Source organism: Gorilla gorilla, chromosome 22, assembly GCF_029281585.2.
Source record: "Gorilla gorilla gorilla isolate KB3781 chromosome 22, NHGRI_mGorGor1-v2.1_pri, whole genome shotgun sequence".
Lineage (NCBI taxonomy): Eukaryota > Metazoa > Chordata > Mammalia > Primates > Hominidae > Gorilla > Gorilla gorilla.
The window spans coordinates 50,404,227-50,418,355 of NC_073246.2; positions in this window are offsets into that span (position 1 = coordinate 50,404,227).

The following is a 14,129-nucleotide window of genomic DNA, read 5'->3' on the forward strand; positions in this document are numbered from 1 at the left end:
GGTGAAGATATTTCCATGTTCATACAGATAGCGGTGTAGATATTTCCATGTTCATACAGATAGCGGTGTAGATATTTCCATGTTCATACAGACAGCGGTGCTGATATTTCCATTTTCGTCCAGATGGCTGTGTAGATATATCCATGTTCATACAGATGGCGGTGAAGATATTTCCATGTTCTTACAGATATCGGTGTAGATATTTCCATGTTCATAGAGATAGCGGTGTAGATATTTCCATGTTCATACAGATAGCGGTGCTGATATTTCCATGTTTATACAGGTAGCGGTGTAGATATTTCCATGTTTATACAGACAGCGGTTTAGATATTTCCATGTTTATACAGGTAGCGGTGTAGATATTTCCGTGTTTATACAGATAGCGGTGTAGATATCTCCATCTTAATACAGATGGCGGTCTAGGTATTTATATGTTCATACAGATGGCGGTGCAGATATTTCCATGTTCATACGGATGGCGGTGTAGATATTTCCATGTTTATAGAGATTGCGGTGCAGATATTTCCATGTGTAGAGGAATAGCTTTGTAGATATTTTGATGTATATGCAGAAAGCTGTGTAAATATTTCCATTTTCATGCAGATAGCGGTGTAGATATTTCCATTTTCAAACAGATAGCTGTGTAGATATTTCCATGTTCATACAGATAGCGGTGTAGATATTTCCATGTCCATACAGACAGCGGTGCTGATATTTCCATGTTCATCCAGATGGCTGTCTAGATATATCCGTGTTCATACATATGGCGGTGAAGATATTTCAATGTTCATACAGATAGCGGGGTAGATACTTCCAGGTTCACACAGATAGCGGTGTAGATATTTCCATGTTCAAAGACATAGCGGTTTAGCTAATTCCATGTTCATACATATAGTGGTGTAGATATTTCCATGTTCATCCAGATGGCTGTGTAGATATATCCATGTTCATACATATGGCGGTGAAGATATTTCCATGTTCATACTGATAGCGGTGTAGATACTTCCATGTTCATACAGATAGCGGTGTAGATATTTCCATGTTCGTCCATATGGCTGTGTAGATATTTCCATGTTCATACAGATAGCGGTGCTGATATTTCCATGTTTTTACGGTTAGCGGTGTAGATATTTCCATGTTTCTACAGATAGCGGTGAAGATGTATGCATGTTTACACAGAGAGCGGTGTAGCTATTTCCATGTTCATACAGATAGCGGTGTAGATATTTCCATGTTCATCCAGATGGCTGTGTAGATATAACCATGTTCATACAGATGGCGGTGTGGATATTTCCATGTACATACAGATAGCGGTGTAGATATTTCCATGTTCATTCAGATACCGGTGTAGTTAATTCCATGTTCATACATATAGCGGTGTAGATATTTCCATGTTCATCTAGATGGCTGTGTAGATATATTCACGTTCATACAGATGGCGGTGAAGATATTTCCATGTTCATACAGATAGCGGTGTAGATATTTCCGTGTTCATACAGATAGCGGTGTAGATATTTCCATGTTCATACTGATAGCGGTGTAGCTGTTTCCATGTTCATACAGATAGCGGTGTAGATATTTCCAAGTTCATCCAGATGGCTGTGTAGATATATCCATGTTCATACAGATGGCGGTGAAGATATTTCCATGTTCATACAGATAGCGGTGTAGATATTTCCATGTTCATGCAGATAGCAGTGTAGATATTTCCATGTTTATACAGATAGCGGTGAAGATGTATGCATGTTTACACAGATAGCGGTGTAGAGATTTCCATGTTCATACAGATAGTGGTGTACATATTTCCATGTTCATCCAGATGGCTGTGTAGATATATCCATGTTCATACAGATGGCGGTGAAGATATTTCCATGTTCATACAGATAGCGGTGTAGATATTTCCATGTTCATACAGATAGCGGTGTAGATATTTCCATGTTCATACAGACAGCGGTGCTGATATTTCCATTTTCGTCCAGATGGCTGTGTAGATATATCCATGTTCATACAGATGGCGGTGAAGATATTTCCATGTTCTTACAGATATCGGTGTAGATATTTCCATGTTCATAGAGATAGCGGTGTAGATATTTCCATGTTCATACAGATAGCGGTGCTGATATTTCCATGTTTATACAGGTAGCGGTGTAGATATTTCCATGTTTATACAGACAGCGGTTTAGATATTTCCATGTTTATACAGGTAGCGGTGTAGATATTTCCGTGTTTATACAGATAGCGGTGTAGATATCTCCATCTTAATACAGATGGCGGTCTAGGTATTTATATGTTCATACAGATGGCGGTGCAGATATTTCCATGTTCATACGGATGGCGGTGTAGATATTTCCATGTTTATAGAGATTGCGGTGCAGATATTTCCATGTGTAGAGGAATAGCTTTGTAGATATTTTGATGTATATGCAGAAAGCTGTGTAAATATTTCCATTTTCATGCAGATAGCGGTGTAGATATTTCCATTTTCAAACAGATAGCTGTGTAGATATTTCCATGTTCATACAGATAGCGGTGTAGATATTTCCATGTCCATACAGACAGCGGTGCTGATATTTCCATGTTCATCCAGATGGCTGTCTAGATATATCCGTGTTCATACATATGGCGGTGAAGATATTTCAATGTTCATACAGATAGCGGGGTAGATACTTCCAGGTTCACACAGATAGCGGTGTAGATATTTCCATGTTCAAAGACATAGCGGTTTAGCTAATTCCATGTTCATACATATAGTGGTGTAGATATTTCCATGTTCATCCAGATGGCTGTGTAGATATATCCATGTTCATACATATGGCGGTGAAGATATTTCCATGTTCATACTGATAGCGGTGTAGATACTTCCATGTTCATACAGATAGCGGTGTAGCTATTTCCATGTTCATATAGATAGCGGTGTAGCTATTTCCATGTTCATACATATAGAAGTGTAGATATTTCCATGTTTATCCAGATGGCTGTGTAGATATATCCGTGTTCATACAGATGGCGGTGAATATATTTCCATGTTCATACAGATAACTGTGTAGATATTTCCATGTTCATACAGATAGCGGTGTAGTTATTTCCATGTTTATACAGATAGCGGAGAAGATGTATGCATGTTAAAACAGATAGCGGTGTAGATATTTCCATGTTCATACAGATAGCGGTGTTGATATTTCCATGTTCATCCAGATGGCTGTGTAGATATATCCATGTTCATACAGATGGCGGTGAAGATATTTCCATGTTCATACAGATAGTGGTGTAGATATTTCCATGTTCATTCAGATAGCGGTGTAGATATTTCCATGTTCATACAGGTAGCGGTGTAGCTATTTCCATGTTCATACAGATAGCGGTGTAGATATTTTCATGTTCATCCAGATGGCTTTGTAGATATTTCCATGTTCATACAGATAGCGGTGCTGATATTTCCATGTTTATACAGGTAGCGGTGTAGATATTTCCATGTTTATACAGATAGCGGTGTAGATATTTCCATGTTTATACAGATAGCGGTGAAGATGTATGCATGTTTACACAGATAGCGGTGTAGATATTTCCATGTTCACACAGATAGCGGTGTAGAAATTTCCATGTTCATCCAGATGGCTGTGTAGATATATCCGTGTTCATACAGATGGTGGTGAAGATATTTGTATGTTCATACAGATAGCGGTGTAGATATTTACATGTTCATACAGATAGCGGTGTAGATATTTCCATGTTCATACAGACAGCGGTGCTGATATTTCCATGTTCATCCAGATGGCTGTGTTGGTATATCCAAGCTCATACAGATGGCGGTGAAGATATTTCCATGTTAATACAGATATCGGTGTAGATATTTCCATGTTCATAGAGATAGCGGTGTAGATATTTCCATTTTCATACAGATAGCGGTGCTGATATTTCCATGTTTATACAGATAGCGGTGAAGATGTATGCATGTTTACACAGATAGCGGTGTAGATATTTCCATGTTCATGCAGATAGCGGTGGAGATATATCCATGTTCATCCAGATGGCTGTGTAGATATATCCATGTTCATACAGATGGCGGTGAAGATATTTCCATGTTCATACAGATAGCGGTGTAGATCTTTCCATGTTCATACAGATAGCGGTGTAGATATTTCCATGTTCATCCAGATTGCTGTGTAGATATATCCATGTTCATACAGATGGCGGTGAAGATATTTCCATGTTCATGCAGATAGCGGTGTAGATATTTCCATGTTCATACAGTTAGTGGTGTAGATGATTCCATGTTCATACAGATAGCGGTGTAGCTATTTCCATGTTCATAAAGATAGCGGTGTAGATATTTCCATGTTCATCCAGATGGCTGTGTAGATATTTCCATGTTCATACAGATAGCGGTGCTGATATTTCCATGTTTATACAGGTAGCGGTGTAGATATTTCCATGTTTATACAGATAGCGGTGTAGATATTTACATGTTTATACAGATAGCGGTGTAGATATTTCCATGTTTATACAGATAGCGGTGTAGATATCTCCATCTTAGTACAGATGGAGGTGTAGATATTTATATGTTCCTACAGATGGCGGTGCAGATATTTCCATGTTCATACTGATGGCGGTGTAGATATTTCCATGTTAATAGAGATAGCGGTGTAGTTATTTCCATGTGTATAGAAATAGCTTTGTTGATATTTCCATGTATATGCAGATAGCTGTGTAGATATTTCCATTTTCATGCAGATAGCGGAGTAGATATTTCCGTGTTCAAACAGATAGCGGTGTAGATATTTCCATGGTCATACAGATAGCGGTGTAGATAATACCATGTTTATACAGATAGCAGTGAAGATGTATGCATGTTTACACAGATAGTGGTGTAGATATTTCCATGTTCATACAGATAGCGGTGTAGATATTTCCATGTTCATACAGACAGCGGTGCTGATATTTCCATGTTCATCCAGATGGCTGTGTAAATATATCCAAGTTCATACAGATGGCGGTGAAGATATTTCCATGTTAATACAGATATCGGTGTAGATATTTCCATGTTCATAGAGATAGCGGTGTAGATATTTCCATTTTCATACAGATAGCGGTGCTGATATTTCCATGTTTATACAGGTAGCGGTGTAGATATTTCCGTGTTTATACAGATAGCGGTGTAGATATTTCCATGTTTCTACAGATAGCGGTGAAGATGTATGCATGTTTACACAGATAGCGGGGTAGATATTTAAATGTTCATGCAGATAGCGGTGGAGATATATCCATGTTCATCCAGATGGCTGTGTAGATATATCCATATTCATACAGATGGCGGTGAAGATATTTCCATGTTCATACACATAGCGGTGTAGATCTTTCCATGTTCATACAGATAGCGGTGTAGATATTTCCATGTTCATACTGATAGAGGTGTAGCTATTTCCATGTTCATACAGATAGCGGTGTAGATATTTCCATGATCATCCAGATTGCTGTGTAGATATATCCATGTTCATACAGATGGCGGTGAAGATATTTCCATGTTCATACAGATAGCGGTGTAGATATTTCCATGTTCATCCAGATTGCTGTGTAGATATATCCATGTTCATACAGATGGCGGTGAAGATATTTCCATGTTCATGCAGATAGCGGTGTAGATATTTCCATGTTCATACAGTTAGTGGTGTAGATGATTCCATGTTCATACAGATAGCGGTGTAGCTATTTCCATGTTCATAAAGATAGCGGTGTAGATATTTCCATGTTCATCCAGATGGCTGTGTAGATATTTCCATGTTCATACAGATAGCGGTGCTGATATTTCCATGTTTATACAGGTAGCGGTGTAGATATTTCCATGTTTATACAGATAGCGGTGTAGATATTTACATGTTTATACAGATAGCGGTGTAGATATTTCCATGTTTATACAGATAGCGGTGTAGATATCTCCATCTTAGTACAGATGGAGGTGTAGATATTTATATGTTCATACAGATGGCGGTGCAGATATTTCCATGTTCATACAGACGGCGGTGTAGATATTTCCATGTTAATAGAGATAGCGGTGTAGTTATTTCCATGTGTAAAGAAATAGCTTTGTAGATATTTCCATGTATATGCAGATAGCTGTGTAGATATTTCCATTTTCATGCAGATAGCGGAGTAGATATTTCCGTGTTCAAACAGATAGCGGTGTAGATATTTCCATGGTCATACAGATAGCGGTGTAGATAATACCATGTTTATACAGATAGCAGTGAAGATGTATGCATGTTTACACAGATAGTGGTGTAGATATTTCCATGTTCATACAGATAGCGGTGTAGATATTTCCATGTTCATACAGACAGCGGTGCTGATATTTCCATGTTCATCCAGATGGCTGTGTAGATATATCCAAGTTCATACAGATGGCGGTGAAGATATTTCCATGTTCATACAGATATCGGTGTAGATATTTCCATGTTCATAGAGATAGCGGTGTAGATATTTCCATTTTCATACAGATAGCGGTGCTGATATTTCCATGTTTATACAGGTAGCGGTGTAGATATTTCCGTGTTTATACAGATAGCGGTGTAGATATTTCCATGTTTCTACAGATAGCGGTGAAGATGTATGCATGTTTACACAGATAGCGGGGTAGATATTTAAATGTTCATGCAGATAGCGGTGGAGATATATCCATGTTCATCCAGATGGCTGTGTAGATATATCCATATTCATACAGATGGCGGTGAAGATATTTCCATGTTCATACACATAGCGGTGTAGATCTTTCCATGTTCATACAGATAGCGGTGTAGATATTTCCATGTTCATACTGATAGAGGTGTAGCTATTTCCATGTTCATACAGATAGCGGTGTAGATATTTCCATGATCATCCAGATTGCTGTGTAGATATATCCATGTTCATACAGATGGCGGTGAAGATATTTCCATGTTCATGCAGATAGCGGTGTAGATATTTCCATGTTCATACAGTTAGTGGTGTAGATATTTCCATGTTCATACAGATAGCGGTGTAGCTATTTCCATGTTCATAAAGATAGCGGTGTAGATATTTCCATGTTCATCCAGATGGCTGTTGAGGTATTTCCATGTTCATACAGATAGCGGTGCTGATATTTCCATGTTTATACAGGTAGCGGTGTAGATATTTCCATGTTTATACAGATAGCGGTGTAGATATTTCCATGTTTATACAGATAGCGGTGTAGATATTTCCATGTTTATACAGATAGCGGTGTAGATATCTCCATCTTAATACAGATGGCGGTGTAGATATTTATATGTTCATACAGATGGCGGTGCAGATATTTCCATGTTCATACAGATGGCGGTGTAGATATTTCCATGTTAATAGAGATAGCGGTGTAGTTATTTCCATGTGTAAGGAAATAGCTTTGTAGATATTTCCATGTATATGCAGATAGCTGTGTAGATATTTCCATTTTCATGCAGATAGCGGAGTAGATATTTCCGTGTTCAAACATATAGCGGTGTAGATATTTCCATGGTCATACAGTTAGCGGTGTAGATAATTCCATGTTTATACAGATAGCAGTGAAGATGTATGCATGTTTACACAGATAGTGGTGTAGATATTTCCATGTTCATACAGATAGCGGTGCAGATATTTCCATGTTCATCCAGATGGCTGTGTAGATATATCCATGTTCATACAGATGGCGGTGAAGATATTTCCATGTTCATGCAGATAACGGTGTAGATATTTCCATGTTCATACAGTTAGTGGTGTAGATATTTCCATGTTCATACAGATAGCGGTGTAGCTATTTCCATGTTCATAAAGATAGCGGTGTAGATATTTCCATGTTCATCCAGATGGCTGTGTAGGTATTTCCATGTTCATACAGATAGCGGTGCTGATATTTCCATGTTTATACAGGTAGCGGTGTAGATATTTCCATGTTTATACAGATAGCGGTGTAGATATTTCCATGTTTATACAGATAGCGGTGTAGATATTTCCATGTTTATACAGATAGCGGTGTAGATATCTCCATCTTAATACAGATGGCGGTGTAGATATTTATATGTTCATACAGATGGCGGTGCAGATATTTCCATGTTCTTACAGATGGCGGTGTAGATATTTCCATGTTAATAGAGATAGCGATGTAGTTATTTCCATGTGTAAGGAAATAGCTTTGTAGATATTTCCATGTATATGCAGATAGCTGTGTAGATATTTCCATTTTCATGCAGATAGCGGAGTAGATATTTCCGTGTTCAAACATATAGCGGTGTAGATATTTCCATGGTCATACAGATAGCGGTGTAGATAATTCCATGTTTATACAGATAGCAGTGAAGATGTATGCATGTTTACACAGATAGTGGTGAAGATATTTCCATGTTCATACAGATAGCGGTGCAGATATTTCCATGTTCATCCAGATGGCTGTGTAGATATATCCATGTTCATACAGATGGCGGTGAGGATATTTCCATGTTCATACAGATAGCGGTGTAGCTAATTCCATGTTCATACATATAGCGGTGTTGATATTGCCATGTTCATCCAGATGGCTGTGTAGATATATTCATGTTCATACAGATGGCGGTGAAGATATTTCCATGTTCATACAGATAGCGGTGTAGATATTTCCATGTTCATACAGATAGCGGTGTAGATATTCCCATGTTCATACAGATAGCGGTGTAGCTATTTCCATGTTCATACAGATAGCGGTGTAACTATTTCCATTTTCATCCAGATGGCTGTGTAGATATTTCCATGTTCATACAGATAACGGTGCTGATATTTCCATGTTTATACAGGTAGCGGTGTAGATATTTCCATGTTTATACAGATAGCGGTGTAGATATATCCATGATTATACAGATAGCGGTGAAGATGTATGCCTGTTTACACAGATAGCGGTGTAGATATTTCCATGTTCATACAGATAGCGGTGCAGATATTTCCATGTTCATCCAGATGGCTGTGTTGAGATATCCATGTTCATACAGATGTCGGTGAAGTTATTTCCATGTTCATACAGATAGCGGTGTAGATATTTCCATGTTCATACAGATAGCGGTGTAGATATTTCCATGTTCATACAGACAGCGGTGCTGATATTTCCATGTTCGTCCAGATGGCTGTGTAGATATATCCATGTTCATACAGATGGCGGTGAAGATATTTCCATGTTCATACAGATATCAGTGTAGATATTTCCATGTTCATAGAGATAGCGGTGTAGATATTTCCATGTTCATACAGATAGCGGTGCTGATATTTCCATGTTTATACAGGTAGCGGTGTAGATATTTCCATGTTTATACAGATAGCGGTGTAGATATTTCCATGTTTATACAGATAGAGGTGTAGATATTTCCAATTTTATACAGATAGCGGTGTAGATATCTCCATCTTAATACAGATTGCGGTCTAGATATTTATATGTTCATACAGATGGCGGTGCAGATATTTCCATGTTCATACAGATGGCGGTGAAGATATTTCCATGTTTATAGAGATTGCGGTGTAGATATTTCCATGTGTAGAGAAATAGCTTTGTAGATATTTCCATGTATATGCAGATAGCTGTGTAGATATTTCCATTTTCATGCAGATAGCGGTGTAGATATTTCCATGTTCAAACAGATAGCTGTGTAGATATTTCCATGTTCATACAGATAGCGGTGTAGATATTTCCATGTTTATACAGATAGCGGAGAAGATGTATGCATGTTAAAACAGATAGCGGTGTAGATATTTCCATGTTCATACAGATAGCGGTGTTGATATTTCCATGTTCATCCAGATGGCTGTGTAGATATATCCATGTTCATACAGATGGCGGTGAAGATATTTCCATGTTCATACAGATAGTGGTGTAGATATTTCCATGTTCATACAGATAGCGGTTTATATATTTCCATGTTCATGCAGATAGCGGTGTAGCTATTTCCATGTTCATACAGATAGCGGTGTAGATATTTCCATGTTCATCCAGATGGCTGTGTAGATATATCCATGTTCATACAGATGGCGGTGAAGATATTTCCATGTTCATACAGATAGTGGTGTAGATATTTCCATGTTCATTCAGATAGCGGTGTAGATATTTCCATGTTCATACAGGTAGCGGTGTAGCTATTTCCATGTTCATACAGATAGCGGTGTAGATATTTTCATGTTCATCCAGATGGCTGTGTAGATATTTCCATGTTCATACAGATAGCAGTGCTGATATTTCCATGTTTATACAGGTAGCGGTGTAGATATTTCCATGTTTATACAGATAGCGGTGTAGATATTTCCATGTTTATACAGATAGCGGTGAAGATGTATGCATGTTTACACAGATAGCCGTGTAGATATTTCCATGTTCATACAGATAGCGTTGTAGAAATTTCGATGTTCATCCAGATGGCTGTGTAGATATATCCGTGTTCATACAGATGGTGGTGAAGATATTTCCATGTTCATACAGATAGCGGTGTAGATATTTACATGTTCATACAGATAGCGGTGTAGATATTTCCATGTTCATACAGACAGCGGTGCTGATATTTCCATGTTCATCCAGATGGCTGTGTAGGTATATCCAAGCTCATACAGATGGCGGTGAAGATATTTCCATGTTCATACAGATATCGTTGTAGATATTTCCATGTTCATAGAGATAGCGGTGTAGATATTTCCATTTTCATACAGATAGCGGTTCTGATATTTCCATGTTTATACAGATAGCGGTGAAGATGTATGCATGTTTACACAGATAGCGGTGTAGATATTTCCATGTTCATGCAGATAGCGGTGGAGATATATCCATGTTCATCCAGATGGCTGTGTAGATATATCCATGTTCATACAGATGGCGGTGAAGATATTTCCATGTTCATACAGATAGCGGTGTAGATCTTTCCATGTTCATACAGATAGCGGTGTAGATATTTCCATGTTCATCCAGATTGCTGTGTAGATATATCCATGTTCATACAGATGGCGGTGAAGATATTTCCATGTTCATGCAGATAGCGGTGTAGATATTTCCTTGTTCATATAGTTAGTGGTGTAGATGATTCCATGTTCATACAGATAGCGGTGTAGCTATTTCCATGTTCATAAAGATAGCGGTGTAGATATTTCCATGTTCATCCAGATGGCTGTGTAGATATTTCCATGTTCATACAGATAGCGGTGCTGATATTTCCATGTTTATACAGGTAGCGGTGTAGATATTTCCATGTTTATACAGATAGCGGTGTAGATATTTACATGTTTATACAGATAGCGGTGTAGATATTTCCATGTTTATACAGATAGCGGTGTAGATATCTCCATCTTAGTACAGATGGCGGTGTAGATATTTATATGTTCATACAGATGGCGGTGCAGATATTTCCATGTTCATACAGATGGCGGTGTAGATATTTCCATGTTAATAGAGATAGCGGTGTAGTTATTTCCATGTGTAAAGAAATAGCTTTGTAGATATTTCCATGTATATGCAGATAGCTGTGTAGATATTTCCATTTTCATGCAGATAGCGGAGTAGATATTTCCGTGTTCAAACAGATAGCGGTGTAGATATTTCCATGGTCATACAGATAGCGGTGTAGATAATACCATGTTTATACAGATAGCAGTGAAGATGTATGCATGTTTACACAGATAGTGGTGTAGATATTTCCATGTTCATACAGATAGCGGTGTAGATATTTCCATGTTCATACAGACAGCGGTGCTGATATTTCCATGTTCATCCAGATGGCTGTGTAGATATATCCAAGTTCATACAGATGGCGGTGAAGATATTTCCATGTTCATACAGATATCGGTGTAGATATTTCCATGTTCATAGAGATAGCCGTGTAGATATTTCCATTTTCATACAGATAGCGGTGCTGATATTTCCATGTTTATACAGGTAGCGGTGTAGATATTTCCGTGTTTATACAGATAGCGGTGTAGATATTTCCATGTTTCTACAGATAGCGGTGAAGATGTATGCATGTTTACACAGATAGCGGGGTAGATATTTAAATGTTCATGCAGATAGCGGTGGAGATATATCCATGTTCATCCAGATGGCTGTGTAGATATATCCATGTTCATACAGATGGCGGTGAAGATATTTCCATGTTCACACACATAGCGGTGTAGATCTTTCCATGTTCATACAGATAGCGGTGTAGATATTTCCATGTTCATACTGATAGAGGTGTAGCTATTTCCATGTTCATACAGATAGCGGTGTAGATATTTCCATGATCATCCAGATGGCTGTGTAGATATATCCATGTTCATACAGATGGCGGTGAAGATATTTCCATGTTCATGCAGATAGCGGTGTAGATATTTCCATGTTCATATAGTTAGTGGTGTAGATATTTCCATGTTCATACAGATAGCGGTGTAGCTATTTCCATGTTCATAAAGATAGCGGTGTAGATATTTCCATGTTCATCCAGATGGCTGTGTAGGTATTTCCATGTTCATACAGATAGTGGTGCTGATATTTCCATGTTTATACAGGTAGCGGTGTAGATATTTCCATGTTTATACAGATATCGGTGTAGATATTTCCATGTGTATACAGATAGCGGTGTAGATATTTCCATGTTTATACAGATAGCGGTGTAGATATCTTCATCTTTATACAGATGGCGGTGTAGATATTTATATGTTCATACAGATGGCGGTGCAGATATTTCCATGTTCATACAGATGGCGATGTAGATATTTCCATGTTAATAGAGATAGCGGTGTAGTTATTTCCATGTGTAAGGAAATAGCTTTGTAGATATTTCCATGTATATGCAGATAGCTGTGTAGATATTTCCATTTTCATGCAGATAGCGGAGTAGATATTTCCGTGTTCAAACATATAGCGGTGTAGATATTTCCATGGTCATACAGATAGCGGTGTAGATAATTCCATGTTTATACAGATAGCAGTGAAGATGTATGCATGTTTACACAGATAGTGGTGTAGATATTTCCATGTTCATACAGATAGCGGTGCAGATATTTCCATGTTCATCCAGATGGCTGTGTAGATATATCCATGTTCATACAGATGGCGGTGAGGATATTTCCATGTTCATACAGATAGCGGTGTAGCTAATTCCATGTTCATACATATAGCGGTGTTGATATTTCCATGTTCATCCAGATGGCTGTGTAGATATATTCATGTTCATACAGATGGCGGTGAAGATATTTCCATGTTCATACAGATAGCGGTGTAGATATTTCCATGTTCATACAGATAGCGGTGTAGATATTCCCATGTTCATACAGATAGCGGTGTAGCTATTTCCATGTTCATACAGATAGCGGTGTAACTATTTCCATTTTCATCCAGATGGCTGTGTTGATATATCCATGTTCATACAGATGTCGGTGAAGTTATTTCCATGTTCATACAGATAGCGGTGTAGATATTTCCATGTTCATACAGATAGCGGTGTAGATATTTCCATGTTCATACAGACAGCGGTGCTGATATTTCCATGTTCGTCCAGATGGCTGTGTAGATATATCCATGTTCATACAGATGGCGGTGAAGATATTTCCATGTTCATACAGATATCGGTGTAGATATTTCCATGTTCATAGAGATAGCGGTGTAGATATTTCCATGTTCATACAGATTGCGGTGCTGATATTTCCATGTTTATACAGGTAGCGGTGTAGATATTTCCATGTTTATACAGATAGCGGTGTAGATATTTCCATGTTTATACAGATTGAGGTGTAGATATTTCCAATTTTATACAGATAGCGGTGTAGATATCTCCATCTTAATACAGATTGCGGTCTAGATATTTATATGTTCATACAGATGGCGGTGCAGATATTTCCATGTTCATACAGATGGCGGTGAAGATATTTCCATGTTTATAGAGATTGCGGTGTAGATATTTCCATGTGTAGAGAAATAGCTTTGTAGATATTTCCATGTATATGCAGATAGCTCTGTAGATATTTCCATTTTCATGCAGATAGCGGTGTAGATATTTCCATGTTCAAACAGATAGCTGTGTAGATATTTCCATGTTCATACAGATAGCGGTGTAGATATTTCCATGTTTATACAGATAGCGGAGAAGATGTATGCATGTTAAAACAGATAGCGGTGTAGATATTTCCAT